Consider the following 20,421-nt stretch of genomic DNA (forward strand, 5'->3'; position numbering starts at 1 on the left):
TTGCCTATGAACAAATTATATATATATATATATATATATATATATATATATATATATATATATATATATATATATATATATATATATATATAAAAGTCTTCTAGTGAATAAGAATAATTTGATGAATATGTGGTTTTGGTTCATAAAATTTTGGCATGAAAAACTGGTTTACTAGTCTTTGATGGTTAAATTTTGTTTAGAATTTTTTTTTTAATTGTTAATTTTGTATTTTTATTTTTTTAAATTTTATGTTTTTTTATTAGTTTGGTGGGAGCTCCACAATGTGGGGAGGCTCGATCCACGAACTGTGGGGAGCCTCTACCCACAACAAAGGGGAAAGGATTTCCCACGACTGTGGGAAGCCTGCACCACACATTGTGGGGAGGTCGTTTCCGAGACTTTGTGGGCAATGAACCTCCGCCGATCTCATTCACTGCGCAATAAATAAAATGTGCCCCGACTGCTATTTATATATGTTTATACATATACATATGTATACATATATACATATACATATGTATACATATATACATATACATATGTATACATATATACATATACATATGTATACATATATACATATACATATGTATACATATATACATATATACATACATATATGTATATATGTCTATGTATATATCTACATGTATATGTATATATCTACATGTATATGTATATATATACATATACATGTAGATATATACATATACATAGACATACATATATATACATATATACATATACATATACATATACATATACATATACATATACATATACATATACATATATATGTATATGTATATGTATATATCTATATGTATATGTATATATATTTATATATATGTATATATATACATATATACATATATACATATATACATATACATATAGATAGATAGATAGATAGATAGAAAGATAGACGTGTATGTATATTTATGTTCATGTGATGGATAAATGGTATATTTAATAATGGAGTTTGTTTTAAGTATAGACGTGGGTAGTTTAACTTTTGTAATATCTGGTTAGTGATTGAAAATTGGTTAATGGTGTTATAAGTTCGTGATATCAGATCATATATAGTGATGATTGTTCTTAAATTATGGTTAAAATTTGAAGTATAACTGACTTAGATATTTTAATCTTGTTATGTATTTCTTATAATAACTGGTAAACAGAGGGGATTAATTATTAGATTTCATCATCTGAATTGAAATAGTTATAAATATATAAGGGATGGAATGTCTTGCAATGCAAGTTATTATTATTATTTTTTTAATAATTTTGTATTTCCTTATCTATGTGAAAGACAAGTGGATGTTCATTATTTACTAGTTCTTGTTTCCCTTTAAGTGGTCAAGGGTTACTGAGTGACCATATGTTGACCTTTACGTAGGTTAACCCTCGTAGAGGTTGCAACTTATCCAATCATATAGTTGTTGAGCTTAGAAAACCTCTTGTTTGAATAAAATTAAATCACTGGTAAATATAAGAATCCTTCTTGCATCGAAAATGAAAATAATAGAGTAAATTTTTATTTCACTCTATTAACTTGAAGATTATTTTTTGTTTCTACATATTTATTGGTTCGTTCATGATCAAAGGTATATATATATATATATATATATATATATATATATATGTATATATATATATATATATATATATATATATATATATATATATATATATATATATATATATATATATATATATATATATATATATATATATATATATATATATATATATGACTAGGGGTTAGATTGGGGTTAAGTAACTTAAATGGGGTTGGGTGATTTTTAGGCTCCAAATGTATTGACTGAATAATAGTTGTAAGATTATTGACAATAATGCATCATTTTTGTGTGGGGTACTTTAGTTAGTGAGATGTTAATGTTTTGACTTGGATATTGTGTTGATGTCTAATTAAACCCAACTGGTTATTGTCCAGTGTGAGGGATAATGTTTATATCAAGTTATCTCATTAGATAAGTTGATAGGTATTAAATTTAGAAAGTAATCTAGTAGAATCCTTTTTTTTAATTTTCTTAAGTAACTAGTAAAGTATGCTTTGTAATCGGGTTAGTCATGTTCCTGTATTCTTATTGAACTGTGATATTTAGTTTAGTACATGAATCTTTTGATCATAGTCTTGTTACCTTAAATTCAACGTTAAGTAGTGGTTGTCCTTTAGAGGTAGAGAGTGGATAGAAACCATGAGGTATAGTGCTTACTCAATATGTTAGAGGTCATCCCTTACAAATAATAACTATTCTAAATGCTCTCTTGTATGTAATTTTGTCTAGAAACCAATATTTAGGTGTGAGTGTTTTAGGGATGCATTTCCTTGGTGTTATCTTATTCATTATATAAGATGTATTCATAACTCACACTTTATATGATCTTAGTGTTCCCAGGTATCACATTGGTTTATTTTTTTGTTGGAGTTAGTGTTTGGAAATCCCTAAGGTATTTTGTAGGGATCCTATTGTGCAAATAGTCTTTAATTCAGTTGTCTAAGAATTCATCTCTATTTCATCTAAGTGGGTCAATGAGAGAACTATCTGGTGTAGGGGACCCTAGAAAGGGTTGCATACCCACTTTTGTTTTGATGTTTTTGTTAAAGTCTAACTACGAAGTCTTTGTGCATTCACCTGGGCAAGGCCATCCACAATGAGCCCCTGATACTGTAGGTCCATCCCTTAGGTCTGTCTTTTTTGAGATGTCTGGTCTTCTCACTCTTCCTAGGTTATATATTTACGCTTGCAAGTATAGTGGAGGATGCTAACTCAATTAACGTTATCATATGTTATAACTTGTTGAGCTCTTATCTAACATCCGATTGATCTAATGTGTTCTTCTAGCGGTGTAAATTGAGTGCAGGAATGTGCAACAGGTTGAGTTAGATTTTGAACCGAGAAGATAAATCTTCGATATGAAGTGACAGTGATGTTCGCTTAAGTAAAGATGGGCCTTACATGTTCATGGGAAAGGTAGATGATATTAGGTGAGCATTAGGATGTATCCTATATATCTTGTGATTGATTCATTAATAAAAGAAACTAGAATTAGCACTATGAATATGCATTTAGTGTTGTACGTATGTTTATTATGGTTTAAGGAACGGATTAATAATGTGGTAATTAGTATTGGTAGTAGTTAAAGATTTTAAAAATGAGTAAGTGATTGGGATTAGGTACATTAGGTATTGGTGCTTTAAAATGGACCTAATAGGGTTAATGGGTAGTTGAATCGAAGAAGATTCCATTTATCATAGATAGACTACAAATGATCTTGCATATGTGCATGGAAAGAATAATTAATAATAAAATTAATGTGTATTTTGTTAGTTGTTATTATGATGTTGTTTCGTATGATTATTAGTGTGAGTAAGGACATTGAGTACCCTAGGAAAGACAGAGGTTATGTTGTGTTTTATTTTTGTTTGCGTATCATGTTTGGTGATTATGTTCATGATGGTTAATGGTAAATCATATTAATGGATGTTATATGCATATGAGTAGATAGTTGATTTTAATGCATTAGTAGATGTTTAAAAATATTTTTTTTTATCTTTGTTTGCATGTTAGTTGGTTAATTTATCTAGGGCTTTTTGGCAGGCATTAAACTAAGGAACTTGAAAAATAAAAACCTTGTTGAAGGTTTAAATGATTGTAATCTTGACTTTGATTTCCATGAGCATTGCATTTATGCAAAATAAAAATACATTCAATTTTACTTGAGTTCTCATAAATCTTGTGGGTTTTTGGATCTTATTCATTTTTATGTGTTTGGTCATGTAGATGTTCCTTTGATTGGAAAAAATCCACAAATTATGTTTTGTTTATTGATTATTTTAGTAGAGGGACATGGGTATACCTTCTAAACATAAAATCTAAAGTTTTTAGTTGTTTTAAATAATTTAAAGCAATGGTTGAGTTATAGACTAGAAGTAAAATTAAATGTTTGAGGACTGATAATGGTGGTGAATTTTTCTCTAATGATTTTGCAGGATTCTGTAAAGAGTGTGGTATTAATGGATAGAAGATAACTCCGCATTATCCATAGCAGAATGGAGTTGTAGAAAGAATGAACATGACACTAATGGAGAAGGCTAGGAGTATGCTAAGTGGTGATGTTCTAGAACAAAAGTTGTGGGTTGAATCTATTGCTACTGCTTGCTACCTGATTAACAGGTCTCCTACATTAGCTCTTGTTGATAAAATGCCTATGGAAGTGTGGCCAGATCAGAAGGCTTCATTGAGACATCTTAGAGTATTTGGTTGAGAGGTATATGAACATGTGCCCAAGGAGAAGCGAAAAAAGTTGGAGAACAAGGTTGTGAAATGTATCTTCATCGATTACAGTTATGGTGTGAAAGGATACAAGCTTTGGGACCCTGTTGCATAAAAGGTAATTAATAATATAAGTGTTATTATTAGAGAAATTAAGTCTCCTTCTATTACATTGGAACCAAAAGAAACTAAGTAGGAAGATGTGATTCAATTCCCTTCTACTCCTGAGAAAGTTCAGTCAAGACCCCTTCATAGGCAAGAAGTTGAGGAGAGCTCATCTAGCTCTGAATCTTCAAAAGAGGAATAACCTCCAAATCAACTTGTTTGAAGGTCTACAAGATATAGACAACCACCTGAAAGGTGTTCACTTGATGATTGAAGATGTATTTCTTCTTTCAATATTAATATGGATGAACCTACATATGTAGAAGGGCATTAGGTATGAATGATGTAGAATCAAGGTAGATTGCTATGAAAGAAGAAATGACATCTTTGAAAAAGAATGATACATGGGATCTTGTATCATTTCCTGAAGGAAGGAACCCTATTGGTTGTAAATGGGTGTTCAAGAAAAAGATTGGTTCAGATCGAAGCATTGAGAAGTATAAAGAAAGGTTGGTTGCAAAAGGCTACTCTCAGGTTGAGGGTGTTGATTAAGGTGAGATATTTTCTCTTGTCACAAAAATGACAACCATTAGATTTTTTCTTTCTATTGCTGTTGCTTATGATTTAGAGGTTTAGAAAATGGATGTGAAAATTGCTTTCCTTCATGGTGATTTGGAGCAGGATATCTATATGACCCAACCAGAGTACTATATGGCAAAAGGTAAAAGTAATTTGGTTTATAAATTGAAGAAATCTTTGTATGGCCACAAACAGAGTTCTAGGATGTGGCACCAAAAATTTGATATATATGTGTTGATTTTGGGATTTGAGCGTTCTAAATCAGATCATTGTGTTTATTATAAATTGAATTGTGATCATTTCGTATACATTTCATTATATCTTGATGATATGTTATTCATTGGTAAAGGGAAAGGTATGATTTCAAAACTAAAATCTCAATTTGTTGCTAAATTTTTAAATGACAGATCTTGGTCAGCAAAACACATTCTTGGGATGGAAATTAGAAGAGATAGAGAAAACATAAAGTTATGGCTAGGCTAGAGTAAGTATGTGAATTCAGTATTAAAGAGGTTCAACATACAAGATTGTGTGATTTCGTTTCATCGTTAGAACAAAATTATCAGTTTCAGATTTTTCATCATCTCCATCAAAGATGAAAGACATGAGTAGAGTGCTTTACCAGAGTGTAGTTGGAAGTTTGATGTATGCTATATTTTGTACTAAACCAGACATTTCCCAAGTTGTGTGAGCTCTTTCTAGATATATATGTAATCTTGGTAGAGTTCATTGGGATGCACTCAAAAGAGTCTTCAGATATTTGAAGGGTACCTCCGAGTATTCTTTGTGTTATCATGGTAATTTGGTTGGAGACATGATTTCCCTTGATATTCATGGTTATGTGGATTTATCTTGGGCACATGATATTGATAGTAGAAGATCCACCAGTTCTTATGTATTTACTTTATTTGGTGGTGCAATTGGTTGGATGGGTAAGTGACATGTTGTGGTTGCTTTGTCCACTAAAAAAGAAGAGTATATGGCAGCTACTCATGCTTGTAAAGAAGCCATTTGTCTTAAGAGTCTATGTTTAGATATTGGAATAAAACAAGGTGCAATAACAATTTATTGTGGTAGTCAGAGTGCGATCTGCCTAGATAAGAACCAAACATTTCATGCTCGGACCAAGCACATTGATGTTCAGTATCATTTTATTAGAGATATGGTGGAAGATGGAAAGTCAAGCTGCTTAAGGTAGAAACTTTGATGAATGTTGTAGAATATTTAACTAGTGTTGTGAGCATAGATAAGTTTAGATGGTGTTCAGAGTATAAGGGCCTCATGTCCCGTAGAATTTCATTTATTGTGTTGATACTAGTTTTTCTCTTGCAACGTGTTCAACAAGAGGGAGAAGTTTAGGAAAAATGGTGTCTCAACCTTGCATTTACATGATGTTACTATTTTATAGTAAGTTTTTGTCAGATCATGCAATGGTGTGAAATTATCCCCATATCTTTTGGTTGGCTAGATAAGCATTTTGGTAAAGTTACGTTGCAAGATCACAACAGTTTTGAAGATATTAAAGTTTTTGTTTTGCAAGGGTGCAATGAAAGGTTTAAATTTAATTTTGAGAACTTTAGAGGCTCCTAAATTTCCTAAAAAGTGGGCATAAATGTCATAGCAGTTAACGAGGGCATAGAGAACTTTCCAATATTTCTGACACTTCAAATGGTTCATCAATCAGACACATGGTTCAGATGTTATGGCCTTCAAAAGTTTGTACTCCTAAAATAGGAAATATAAATGTATCAAACACATAAACGAGTTGTCAAAGAGAAGGACATGTGTTGATGTGTTTTTTGACACATCATAGGGCATCTAAAATGGATAAAAGGTTGGTTGTACTTTATTGGGTGGCTTTAGCCCATGATTTTTTAGTATTGTTTGACGATTTCTTGTATTGTATCTCCTATATATGAGGTGTATGAGATAGAGGTTGTGTTTAAGAGTGTTATGGCTATTGAGTTACCTCTAAATCTCTAATTAGTGGTACTCGTGTGAAGAGATTTCTCCACAAGTATATTGTAATTTGTTGTTGATTGCTGAATAATATATTGAGCTACTTTTGGAGTGTGGTTTTTTTCTCCGGAATGGGTTTTCCCCACGTAAATTATAGTGTTCCTATCTTGTGTCATGCATGCTATTGTGTCTATTTTTTAAAAGTTTTTATAACTACTATAATAATCTGTAAATGTTTTTGCATTTCCCTCCTCTCAAGGTTTGTGTAGGAAGTTGTTCTGCTACTTAACATCCTTAAAAAGTGAAAGTGATAGGGGTAATGAGACATGTATAGAGAGGAATATAGGGAAAAAGATGGGGTGATATAGTGGTAGAGAGATATGGAGAGACAATGTGAGAGAGATAGAGATAGAGATAGACATTCAAAGTTTTATGATGTAAGGTATAGGGAGAGGGAGAGGGCGAGAGAGAGAGATTGATAAATAAACAGGACACAAATGTTTAGAGATAGAGATGGAGAGATAGAATGAGAGAGAAAGATGCAAAAAATAGATAGAGAGGTAGAGATAGAAATATGGATAAGGGTATAGGGAGGAAGGAAGGGAGGAAAATTTGGAGAGAGAGAGAGAGGGATATGAACATATATAGAGAGAGATAGGGGTAAAAATAGAGAGAGGAGTGAGAGAGGGAGACATAGAAGGAAAAATAGAGAGGTATACATCTATATAGTAGGAGAGATAGAGTTAGAGACAGAGGGGGTAAGAGTTAGGGAAAGAAGGTGATAAAGACAATTAATAAAGAGAGAGGTATTATGAGAGAGGGAGATAATTATAGAAGGGGAATGATAGAGAGATGGAGATAGAGATAAAGATATGGTAGGTGAAACAAGGAGTGTGTATATTAGAGAGTGAGAGAGAAAGAGGGAGGTGAATATGTATTTAAATATCTAGAGGGAGGGAGAACGAAGGAGAAATAGAGAGAGAAGAGGAGAAGTATAGAGATAAAAAGAGGAAGTGAGAGAGACATAGATACAACTTAAGAAAGATAGAGGGGTGAGAGAGAAATATAGAGATATAGGAAGTGACACGATGAGGGAGAAAGAGTGGGAGAAAAATGAGGTGATAGAGACAACTAATAGAGTGGAAGAGAGATACTGGGTGAGAGAGTTAGAGATAGGGAGTGTGTGTGAGAGAGAGAGATAGTGAGAAAGAGAGAGAGAGCAGAAAGAGATGGAGGATAGAGGTGAAATAAAGAGATGTAGATAGAGGGAGAGAGAGAGATGAAATGTCAATTGATAAATAACATATTGATTGACCTAATATAGTACACAAATTTATGTTAAAAATAGGCTAATATTTTCTCTAACTAATATATAATAGTTATTAAATAATAATGATGGTTCTGCATGGTTTTTCTTTTGTGTTTGGCTTGGGGAAACCCTAGCTGAAGTTTCTTCCTATGGCTATGTTCGGGATGACTTTCATGTGAGGGGAGGTTCTGCTAGGTGCTGGGGGTGGCATTGGTGCTGCAAAGGTGGTGGAAGACCCCTGTTGGTGGCTGCTTCACTTTCCATTTTTTTTTGTTCCTTAGGTGTTGGGGGTTTGGGGTTTGTGTTGGGTGGGTTCTTCGCCACGGTCAGTTTGTGTGTCCAGTTTCCTCTATTTGGCTTGGTGCGTGTTTGTTCTTTCTTTTGGTATGGCAGATCAAGGGGATTCTCAATGTGAATCTATCCCTGAGTCAATGGCTTCTTTTGCTCCTCCTCCTTTATTTCATGCACGCGATGCTCATGATTAATCCAAACCCTTCATGGATGATTCTTCCAAGGGTTATTTTAAAATAAAGAAGGTTAATGGGTCTTTAGAAAGAAGTTCAGATCATCCAGTCTTGGTGATTCCACCTAATACTATCTTTGAGGATGTCACATATTAGAGAAATCATACTCTCATTTATAAGTTTTATGGGCTATTCTTGTCTTGTCCAGTTTTTGAGTCATGGGCTCGAAACGCTTGGAACCCAAAAGGAGACTTTGAGATCTTGGTCGCTGCGAATAATTATTTTTTAGTTGTCTTTTCATGCATGGCTAATCAATTTTTTTTTTTAAGGAGGGTCATATTTCTTCAACTAGGATGAATTATTCATCAAACCCTAGCATGTGGGTTCGTCTCCCTCAACTTCCTTTAGAATTTTGGAGAAGTCATATTATTTACTCAATCGCTCTTTTGATTGGTAAACCTATGGGATTTAGATCTCAAACTTTGGATTGCAAAAATAATATCTTTTTCTTGCTAGATTCAATTGTGATATGTTTAGGAGATTATTCTTGGGTCTAATAGGTTGACTATGAAATGTTACCCTTTAGGTGCTGAATGTGTCATGAGTATGGACATTTGCAAAAGAAATTCCTTAGTTTTAATCAGTCAAGGGAAACTCCCAATGATCATTCCAATTCTTCTCCAAAGATGGATAAGGGGAAGGGTCCTATGCATGCTGAGCTTTTAGACAAGGATGGTTTTGCCCTTGTAAAGTCTTGAAAGATGGGTAGTGTTGGTTCTCAAATCAAGAGATCCTTAAACCCTAAAGACTTAGCCACATTCCTATCTATAGGTATAATGATGGATTCTGCTAATGAACAAGATTCAACCACAAGGCTACAATCTCTTACACTTTTTGACTTTGCAAGACCAAGGCGGGTGTACCTAATTAATGCCTAAATGACTCTTTTCTTCCAATACTCAATGTATCACAAGTTAAAGTGGATATCCCAATATGAATGTGCCAAGGAATGTGTATGAAACTTAGATTTGGCTACAATCCTAGCTTTTCAACCATCACTCAACACTTTAGATGAGCTTCTACACTACACCTATTCATATGAACTAGAAATAAAAGATATTTTGAGAATAAAATGGTTCTTAAAACTGGGTGTAAACACATAACCAGTGCGTTTATCTGGGCAACAAAGTCTACTTTCAGCATGTAACTTTAAACCCAAATAGTTTAAAATGTAACCTATAATATCTCAACATCAATGCATTACATCAACACTTATTATCATAGTTCTTGCAATCATACTTAAAGATCCTGCATGCACAAGACAACATTCTTCATCCTACTAAAGTAGTTTAATCTCTTAGTTGAAGAGAAGAAAAAATAAAATGAACACCAGATCTTGCTAGGACAAAGCAAACAATCCTTGATCATTAACTTCATAAATAATGTGTTTACATGCTGGAGACAATAACAAGACAAGCAATAAATATTATATGCATTCTGGTTACAACTACTCAATGTATAAAGCACCTACAAACTGAAAATATAACTCTATCTATCGTTAAGTTTTTGTGCTATATATATCTCTCTTGGAGACAAAATCTGAAAATACGGAACCTCCTAAGAATGAGAAAAGAGAGGTTTAAAAAGATGCAATAAAAAACCCTAAATAATCCCTAGAATGCTTCCCATTGGGTTGTGCATTTTTCAGGAATTTTAAATTCCTTGTCCTCAAAATTTGCATCTCCACATTGGATTTTGCAAGATTAAAAATCTGCACTCTTCTCAATTCTTTGTCCTCACGTTGCACCTTGAGCCTGCTGAAGATCCTTTGAAAATCAGAAATAATCTCCTTTCCAGTAGCTTGTCGAAATCACCTCTTTTCCCATTGTTCAAAACTTTCTATTCTTAGATGTTGTCCTATCTATTCTAGCAGTTCATTTTTCTATTTCAATCCAAAATGAAATTCCCCTTATGCTAGAAAAGATCTGTCACTATCACTTTTTGCACTTTTATATTACTCATAAATATTTCACTTCAAGGTTTAAAAAAAAAAACCACCTTCAGTGCACGGATTGCTTTGTAATGTTTTTAGTAGATTCTCCTTTTGATGAAGAACATATGCTAAGTGTGAGCAAATATTTTACACAAAGAAAAAGATCAACATTGTTGTTCTCTTTATAATTGCAATTGATTTGTCTTTTTTGTATTTCCTTCAACATTACATTCCTATGAAAATGCTCCTCTTTGTGAGAAAAATATTTCACTTTATAAGTGAAAGCACTTTATCCCTTTTCTCTCACCTTTCACTTTCACTCCTCACAATTATTATTTCTTGGAAATAAACACTTATGCCACATTATGCATTCTGTAATTATGAATATTTAATCAATTGTTACCTTTATCCATTATGGTGTTGTAATGGTGGGAAACTGATGAGTGATAGATCAAGAGGAAAATAACCCTTTCCCTTAAAGAGAGATGAGAGTTTCACTATTGATTATCCTTGAAGCACTTTTCACCATTACATTAGGAAGATAAGGGATAATTCAATAGATTCAATATCCACACAAAGATGATAGATTGAATTATGAATGAATTAAGAATATTAGGATGACCCCTTCTTCCTTTGTTTGATTTGGAAAGGAATTGATTGAATTATGCAGTGCAAAAGTGACAAAGAATCAATTATAACTTGAGATCTGGATATGAGACCAAGATGTGCAATTGAATTTGGTAGTAAAATGTTGAGACAAAGTCGCCCTACAAATTTGACCAAAAGTTGTTTGGACCGTGGTGAGAATGTACACGGTTCTCTAAAAAATCCGCAAAACAAAAAGGGTTTTTCTGCCTCTGCAAATAAATCCCCAATCTGAAAGTACAGCTATGCACTTGCAACCTACACACATAAAACAAAGGGAAATGTGTTGGGATTGGGGGTTTCTCTTTAGGTCAAACCCTAGTTTTGGAATTAACCAAGTATTGAAAGAAAGTACTTGCAAGTAGATGTAAATGAAAGACTGAATTGTAAATCACCTCAAGGGAGGTTGTAGTAGAAATGTTGATAGAAATTCTTGTATGGAATTGTATGCTTAAATCAGTCTCCTCTACAATGGTTGAATCCTTGACTTGAATGCAACACCTATCCTTGAAGGGAGACTTGAGAATGCTCAATGTTGGAAAATAATGCTTGAACGATTGAATTCTCTTGATCACTTATGACCTTATCAAAATTCCACCTATTGAACTTATGCAAATGAGAGAGTGAATGACCCCTTAAATACATGCTTGAAGGATTTGAATTTTGTCATGGGCCAACATTAGGGAGATTTACAGCTCACTGTACAACCCACAATGTATGCTCAAGGAGGGTCTTGCCCCAAAATATGGCAGGGAAAGGGGTGCCGCGCCCCTATCCTACCCCTTTCTCTAGGGAAGAGTGTGGATAGAGTGATGAAGAGGCAAAGGAAGAAGCTATTTTCACAATCTGACCACTCTCCATTCTCTGATTAGGCTAGAGGATTGAGTTCGCATGCATGAGGACCCTAATGCAATCATAAATTACTAGAGTCGCAATTTTATGACACTACTTTTAGCCCCCACTTTAGTGGGAGTATAAACGTACGCCAATACTACTGGTAAAGTACAAGGAAACAAGATTGAAAGACTTTCACCATGTCAAGGAGGCAATATGCACCAAGCCCCCAGTGGACTTGGGATCTTACGACTTTGTTTGATAAAGTAAAAGGGAAGATCGAGAAGGGGAGAACCATGACTACAAGTAGAAAAGTTCCCTTGACTATGAGTAATGAAAGCAAGGATATAAAACATTAGAAAGAAAAGAAAAGTTCACTAAGTAATTCTAAGTATCACAAGAAGGAAAGTATGAGCAGAGTGTATGCCCCCATGTTAAAGCGATCACATGTGCCTTATTAAGAGAGATTGTTTTAAGGTAGGATACACCCAAGAGAGAGAGAAGAGAGGGAGCACGTTATCACAAGGATTTAGCCCCCAATCGAGGTATAAACCCAGGGATAATGAACACAAAATATGAGGTAGTGTCACTTTCCTTGGGGTCAGTATGTTGTATGATAACTCATGTATATCATGTATGCATATGCATATAATAATCTTCATTCCCCAAGGAAGGACACTATCTTAGAAGAAAGGGAAGAGATGATGTCTTTTGAGTCAACATGCAAGAGACCAAGAGATGATCTCAATGCTTTGCATCATCCCCAAGTAGAAATTAAGGGAACAATAGAACAATAGGGATACATATAGAAGAATGGTCATAAAAGAGAAAGAAAGGAGAGTGAAAGATCTGCAATGCTAATATTGCTAATCTAGTAGGACATCCGCCTCTCGATCTTGCTGATCACTATTTCGAGAAGGCGAGCAACATGCAAAAGGAGCGATATCAAGCATAACAGATGGAGCTATCACAAGATCCAAACAAGGACTATGATCATGTTGTAAGTCACTTTGTTTGATTCTAGGAGCTAGGATTAAAGTTTGTGAAAACTCATCCGATAAATGTTTGTCAATATAAACATACTCATACTCACTATCAGAAGCATTAGGAGTTGTGTTACCATTATGAATAAAATTTTCACCCATTTCTCAAAGTTTAAAGAAAAAGGAGAAAGAACACGAATAGGAGTAAAACCATCACATGTTTTATGCAAATTATGATTGGGAGATGTTGGTTGAACATCTTTCTTAGGAGAAAAGGGAATCATGTCGACTGTTGGAGTTTGAGGAGATTGAGTATTTTGAGGGATAGTTTCACGAGCTTAAACATGGTGACTTCGTCGATGTTCATTCGCACAATGATTTCATCGAGTGTTAGTGGAAGGCTGAGAAGGAGGAGGAAAACTTGAAGAAGTATGAATGGTGTATCCCTTAATAGTGGAAGGTTTAGGTTGAGTTGTTTTTGGTTGAACAATAGGAGAAGTGGACCTCTTCTCTCGATAAGAGGAAGGAGGTGGAAATGTGCCATAAAAAGGAGGAATATTAGGTATAGGAAGGAGACTACGTCCATCATGGGGAGGAGGGATAGGTCTAACCTTATGAAGAATATTGGGGTTCTCCTTAAGAGAAGGTAAAGTAACATCCATAGGAGTTGGTGTACAATTTTCCATAGGAGGAATATTAGTTCTATCCGAGAGGGGAACAACCTCATCTTGGCAATCTAGGTTGACTAAGGATAAGATCATATCATTCTTCCATTTTTTATAAGATTAAAAAAGAGCATCGCTCCTTGATGGAAGAGATTGAAATTGTTTAGGCCAAAAGACATCAATAGGAATACTAGTGCTTCTTTCGGATGGACAAAATAAGCTATGGTTCACGGTTATGATTTGTCCATTGTGAATAACTTTAAGACACTTATGGATTGGAGAAGTAATAGCCTTCATGGAAGATAGCCAAGGATAGGCCAACTTCACATGGAATTTCTTTGAAGAAGGTGGGTCAGTGCAAGAAGACGAGTCCAATTTTTGGCCAAAAAGTGGAAGTTTTTTCCCCTATTTTTCAGATTTTGTCTCATTTGAGCTTAAATTTTGATACACTTAGAGATTGAATCTTGGAAAAAGTAAGTAATATAAAAGATATCTCTCTGAGTGTACTTTCCAAATATGTAATTTATTTTAATACCCACATAATAAAAAATAAATTTTTGAATGGAGTTCTATAAACTATGTTTTAGAAATGCCTGTTTTAGGACCATACCATGCATGTGTACAACCCACACTTTTTGACACAATTAAAATTATTTTCTCAAACCATTTTGGGAAATAGTTTGTAACACACTGAAGATTGATGAGAATATTTTTCTGTATTTTTTTTTTAATTAATTTTTTAATGGCCATAATTATCTTTTTAAAAATTTGACGTGTACGACCCACATAATTTGACGTAAACACATTTTTTTTTAAAATAAAAAAGAATTTTGTGTAGATTGATGACATATAATTTTTTTTCCAAAATTCTTTAAAATAAAAAAGTTATTAAATTAACAAAATTAGTTAATATTTCAAATTTATGGACCCGATTTAGTATAAATTAAATGGAAAATAGTTAAAATAATCAATTTTTAAATAAATTTACATATTTAGAATCTAGACAGTATAATCTGAAATGGGTTTTAATTTTGTATAAAAATTCTTTGATTAGAGGCACGTAAACTATTTCAGAAGTTCATATTTGTGCTTTCATTCATGGAGATTTGAATTTGTAGGTCCATGTCTCAGGTGTGGCCATCCCAGGCCTATCCCTGGCCTAATCCCGAGCCAAGTGGCAGGTTGTGGAATCAACTTCCACAAAATGGGCCCCCATTTTCAAACAAGGGCGGCTTGTGGAAAAAAAAGGAAAAATGCGATTTAGAAATGGGGGCCCGTTTTGTTTAAAAGCGGGCCCCCATTTTAGAACAAAATGGGGGCCTGTTTATTTTTGCTTCGGGCCCCCATTACCTTTTGGCTTAGGACCGCGAAGCATAAACGGGCCCCCGTTTATAAGATCACGTTTTCCAACGCATGGACTTTCACGAATTTGTGACTCATTACCTTGCACTTGCCCAGGTATGATAACAAAGTCAACATCCATGGATTTAGCATGAACCGCAACAAGAAGAGTGATAGAACCAATGGTAGGACAAGAGAAGCCATCAAATAACTTCCCAACTACATTAGAAGCATCATATAGTGGTTTATGCAATCGTAAAGTGAAAAGATACTCTTCAGTTATGACATTAACCATGCAAGAGCGATCAATTATGGCACCACGGCAAGAGATATCCTTAACCTTTGCAACTATGTATAAAGGGCCATCAGGTGCTCTAATGGTCTCACTAGGGTCAAATGTAATACAAGTATCCTTAGGCGAATCTTGTGTTTCTACCATATTAACCAAATTTGGAGCCATACAAATGAATGTTTCAGAAGAGAGCGAATAAGGCACAATCTCAATAACGTTAGAGGTATGAGATGGCAAGGGATTAGTGAAAATCTTAAGATTTTGATTAGGAGGAGCTACTAATTTATTCCCTTTATCATTCACACCTGCCACATATATAGTATTATTATCAATTAAGTCTTGAATCTTATTTTTCAATGCAAAATATTTCTTTGTATCATGACCATGTTGACGATGAAATTGGCAAAAATAATTGTTATCAAAATGAGGAGATGCAAGTTTGGAAGGATCAACTTGTTTTATAGGAGGAAGTTTGATAGCATTTCTATGTAATAACTGAGACATAATACTATGAAAAGATTCATTCAAAGGAGTAACCTGTCTTTATGTAGAAATAGGAGGCACACTTGTTGTAGCATTCACATGGTTGTTGATTGGATCATTGAACTTGATGAAGCTTTTTGTTGGTTTGAACTTCACAAACGGTTGTTGAACACCCTCCCCCTTATCACTCGGAGCCATAGGAGTGGTTGCTCCATTTGACTCACAACCAATTGATAATTATGGAGTGTTGTGGACAACTACGAAAAAGAAGTAAACTCAGACAAAAGAAGATTTTCCCTGATATCTTTTTGTAAATTAGAAATGAAAATTATTTGAATATCATTATTAGGAAAATGAAAAGAAATTTGAGCACACAAATGCTTATATCTACCAATGAAATCGGTCACTTTCTCTTTAACACCTTGTTTACAATGCATTAAATCAGTCAAAGTGATTTTAGGATCAATGCAGTTTTGAAATTGTTGGATGAAATCATTTTCTAGTTATTGAAAGGAAGTGATAGAATAAGAAGGCAGATAGCAATACCATTGTAAAGCCTTGTCTCTTAGTGTTCTTGTAAACAGTTTTGCAAGCAATCATTGATCATAAGCAAAATTAGTACACAAGGTTTGAAATATTTTGACATGCGTAAGAGGATCACCTTTTCCATTATAGAGTTCCAATTGAGGGATCTCAACATGTTTAGGTGGCATGGCTTTAAAAATATCAAGAGAAAGTGGGCTCCCAAGGGGGGGCCCACGTGGGTACCCTCCCTCCCCTTGTAATATGATTTTGTTTTCTAAAAAAAAAAGAAACGTGTTTTTTTTATATGTTTTTTTAAATAAATAAAAATATATATTATAATTTAATATTATAATAAATGTATTTTTAATTAAGTTTATTTTTAATTATGATTAAATATTCATTAAGTAATAAACTATGATTAATTTGTTATTAATTATTTTAATAATGGAAAGTGTACATTAATTAATGCTCAAATTTTATTTTATTATTAATGAATATTTTTCTAATTAAATACTTAATTTGTTAATTCCGTTATTAATTATTAATTTGTTATATTTAATTAATCATGGATTAATAAATATATTCATTAATTAATAGTTAATTTTGGATTCTTCTATATGTGCATAAGGAAGTAATTTTTGGATTTTGGAAATGATTATCTACATTTGGATTCCGTATATATTTATGTTTCCTTGATCCGTATAGTGTAACTAGGCTTGGAAAATATGAAACTGTAGAGATTGGTTTTGAACCAGTATGTCAATGATGTTTTAATTGGAGATTATATATCTTATTTAATTGGTTAATGGTTGTCTGATTTTATTAATGTGAAATTGGTTTAAGAACTCATTATGGCTTATTATGTGTGTTCGATGCAATGAACCTTAGAGAGTTAGAAAACCAAGAACAACCTATACCTAGATGAGGTAGATAACTGCAATCTTATATAGATCATGTAGAAAACTTGATCGACTTTTAACGTTTAGATCAATTCAGAAAAGATTGTATCTACTGGATATTACCTATGTGAGTTTAATTTCTGTATTCGCTTTTGCTTATGTAATGGCAAGTCGTGCTTTGTTTGATAGGACCATGTCATATGGATTGATTTGGGGTACCTGTTTCAGTCCTCGGTTCCGAGTTGACTGTTATTTTGTGGTAGTGTCGTAACTGGTCATATCCTTTGTGTGGGTGTCGAATGATGATTCGTGTTTGACCATAGTTGGTCAGGTCTCTGGTTAGAGTACCGTCAGTAGTGTACCTCCTTTGAGTCATGTTTGACCAGATGGTTATTCCCTCCTTTTTGAATTCCGTTGGCTTGACCATGTGTGTCCTTGATGTCTGAGGTTGCCTGAGAATAGTCTAGTGTCATATGGGAAAGTGGCTTTCAATTGGGGACCACACCCAAAGTGGTTGCTGGGTAACCCATCGAAAGTGAGTCTAATAAGTGATAACCTAACAGTAGACTAGAATGTAATCTCTAAGTAAGATAATTGTGCCTCACACATGGGACGAGTGCTAACACAGACTTGACATGTTGTGAGAAGGCCTGAAATGGCAAACCATCATCCTTGTCTTCACAAAAGGATGTGTGGGTCCACATGAGGCTTGCATGGTCCGGAGGTACAGATTAGGTTGCCAGGGTAACCCAGTGTATGGGGCCAGAGCCTATGAAGACCTGCAATGGTAACCATACCAGGTTGTGTGATGACACTTGTCCCTACGTTCGCTAGTGTGTTGTCGTTTTGTCCTGTTAGGAGCATGTTTGTGGGTCGTCCTATTGTCTATGCCCTTGTGAGTACCTGGTTTCATGTTAGACCTTGGGTGGTGATGACTTAGTTTATGGATGCTCTAATGGATCTTTTTATTAGCTTTGATTTTATTCAGCTGGATCCTTTCCTTTCCAGGGATCGTTTATGTATTTATTGACCGATGCGATCGTTTGTATATTGATTATGTTTCGCCTTGATGGCCGGATTGTAAATTCTGAGAACTTCATGTATTCTTAACTTTATTAATTATCAGAGGGGTCTTGCAGTTGAGAAGACCCAGAGATGTAGCCCCTTAGGGGTGAACTTCGAGATCATTATGGTGTTATGTGATGTTATTCTCTTATGTTTCCCTTATTCAACTTTATCATGTATGAATAGCTTATGTTAGAATGTATAAGTGGATAAGATGGAATTAACTTTAAATGCTTATATGCAGTCCTTTCTTGAATGCAGTAAATTGGAATATGAAAGAATACAGCTTAGGATAATGGATTATATTCAATCATTATTAAGGAAATTAAGTGTGTGTGGAAGATCTCATATGTTTATGATGAAATTCTTGTGTGTTAGAATATTAGATGCATGGCTTTTATTTTAATGAAAAGTATGAATGAAGGATATAGATAAATCTAAATGGATGAACCTTATCTTGTGAATTATATATTTCCATCTTTTGAAAGAAATTATCCCGATTAAGAATTATCTCGTTATTAAGATAATCAACTTATTGGATTAATTGTGTGAGTTAAGTGAATTGTGAAATTTAAGTAATCTTGTTGGGAAACTCTTTAAGTGTTAGTTGATGTCTTCCACTATGTAATCTGAATCTTTGATATCTTGTTGTATCTTAATGTAGTGTAACTTAAAAAAATAAAAATTATTGCACTCCATTCTTGAGTTATAGCTTAATCCCTTCGGGGTTTCCCGGCGGGGCATTACAATCCCTATGGAGTTATCCTTGGGTGGTAAGGGTGTAGGTGACGATGGTCACATGGGTGGTTAGAGTGATGTGCATATCTTTCCTTAGGAAAAACTTAAGGTTGGCTAGATGGATACTGAGGTGACTTTTTAACCTCTTGTAGAGCTAGATCCTAATGGGGGGTTGGCTCCTATGGGGGGAGTTGTTGTCATCAAATAGGATACTTCTCAATTAGTTGGGACCCTTGAATCATGAAAGAATAGTAAGGCCCCTCATGGTCTTTGTTTGCAACAAAAATATTTAAAGAAAGGGCCCATGGAGAATTCTATTAAGGCAAGTCATAAAATAGACAATGAGAAGGTAAAGTTAATGGGTGATACATTGGTGGATTCTGGGTTAGTGAAAACCATTGCCTAACATTTCTCCCAGGCTCATAAATGATTGTATTATCCTGGAATGTAAGGGACATGAACAACATCCCTATAAAAAAGGTTGTTTGCGGATTAATTGATTCCCGATCTTTATCCAAGAAACTAAGCTAACAATGGATGGTTTAGTCAACTGGGCTCCTCATTTCTGGCCCCATGGCTATTGGAAAGGAGTTGGTGTTCATGGAAATTCAGAGGGGGTTGCTTGCTTCTAGAACCCAAGGAAGGTTAAACTCTTGTGGTGGTGTTCTAGCTAGTCTTCCATTTTTATGGTCGCTTCTAGCTTTAAGACTAGGGAAAGATACATTTTCTCTAATATTTATACTTCCATTGATCTCCTGGGTAAATCTCACCTTTGTTTTCACATCAATTTGGTTCAGTCCCTGGATTCTTTTCTCCATTGGATTATAGCTGGAGATTTTAATGTTGTTACTAGCTTAGAGGAAAAATAAGGAGGATTACTCAGGCTAGACCCTTCTTCACATTTGCTCAGAGATAATATTGGCTTTCTGAATCTCATTGATGTAAAGCCAATTAGTGGTGGAGAAGCTATTTCAGAAAGGCTTGATAAATTTTTGGTCTCTTGCTACTGGGTGAATGACAGGTGGTCTACCAGCTCATGAATTCTTGATTGGAGAGGATCCGATCATTGACCCATCAAGTTTTCTGCTATCTCTTATAGAATTTTAAAAAATCCTTCCTTCAAATTTTAATTAATGCGATTGCGGGATCAGTCTCTTTGGGATCTTATGTTGGACTCGTGGTATGAAGGGATGTCCGCCCATGGTAGGGCTATGTATACTTTTGGGAAGAGACTTCAACAT

Source organism: Cryptomeria japonica, chromosome 9 (assembly GCF_030272615.1).
Source record: "Cryptomeria japonica chromosome 9, Sugi_1.0, whole genome shotgun sequence".
Lineage (NCBI taxonomy): Eukaryota > Viridiplantae > Streptophyta > Pinopsida > Cupressales > Cupressaceae > Cryptomeria > Cryptomeria japonica.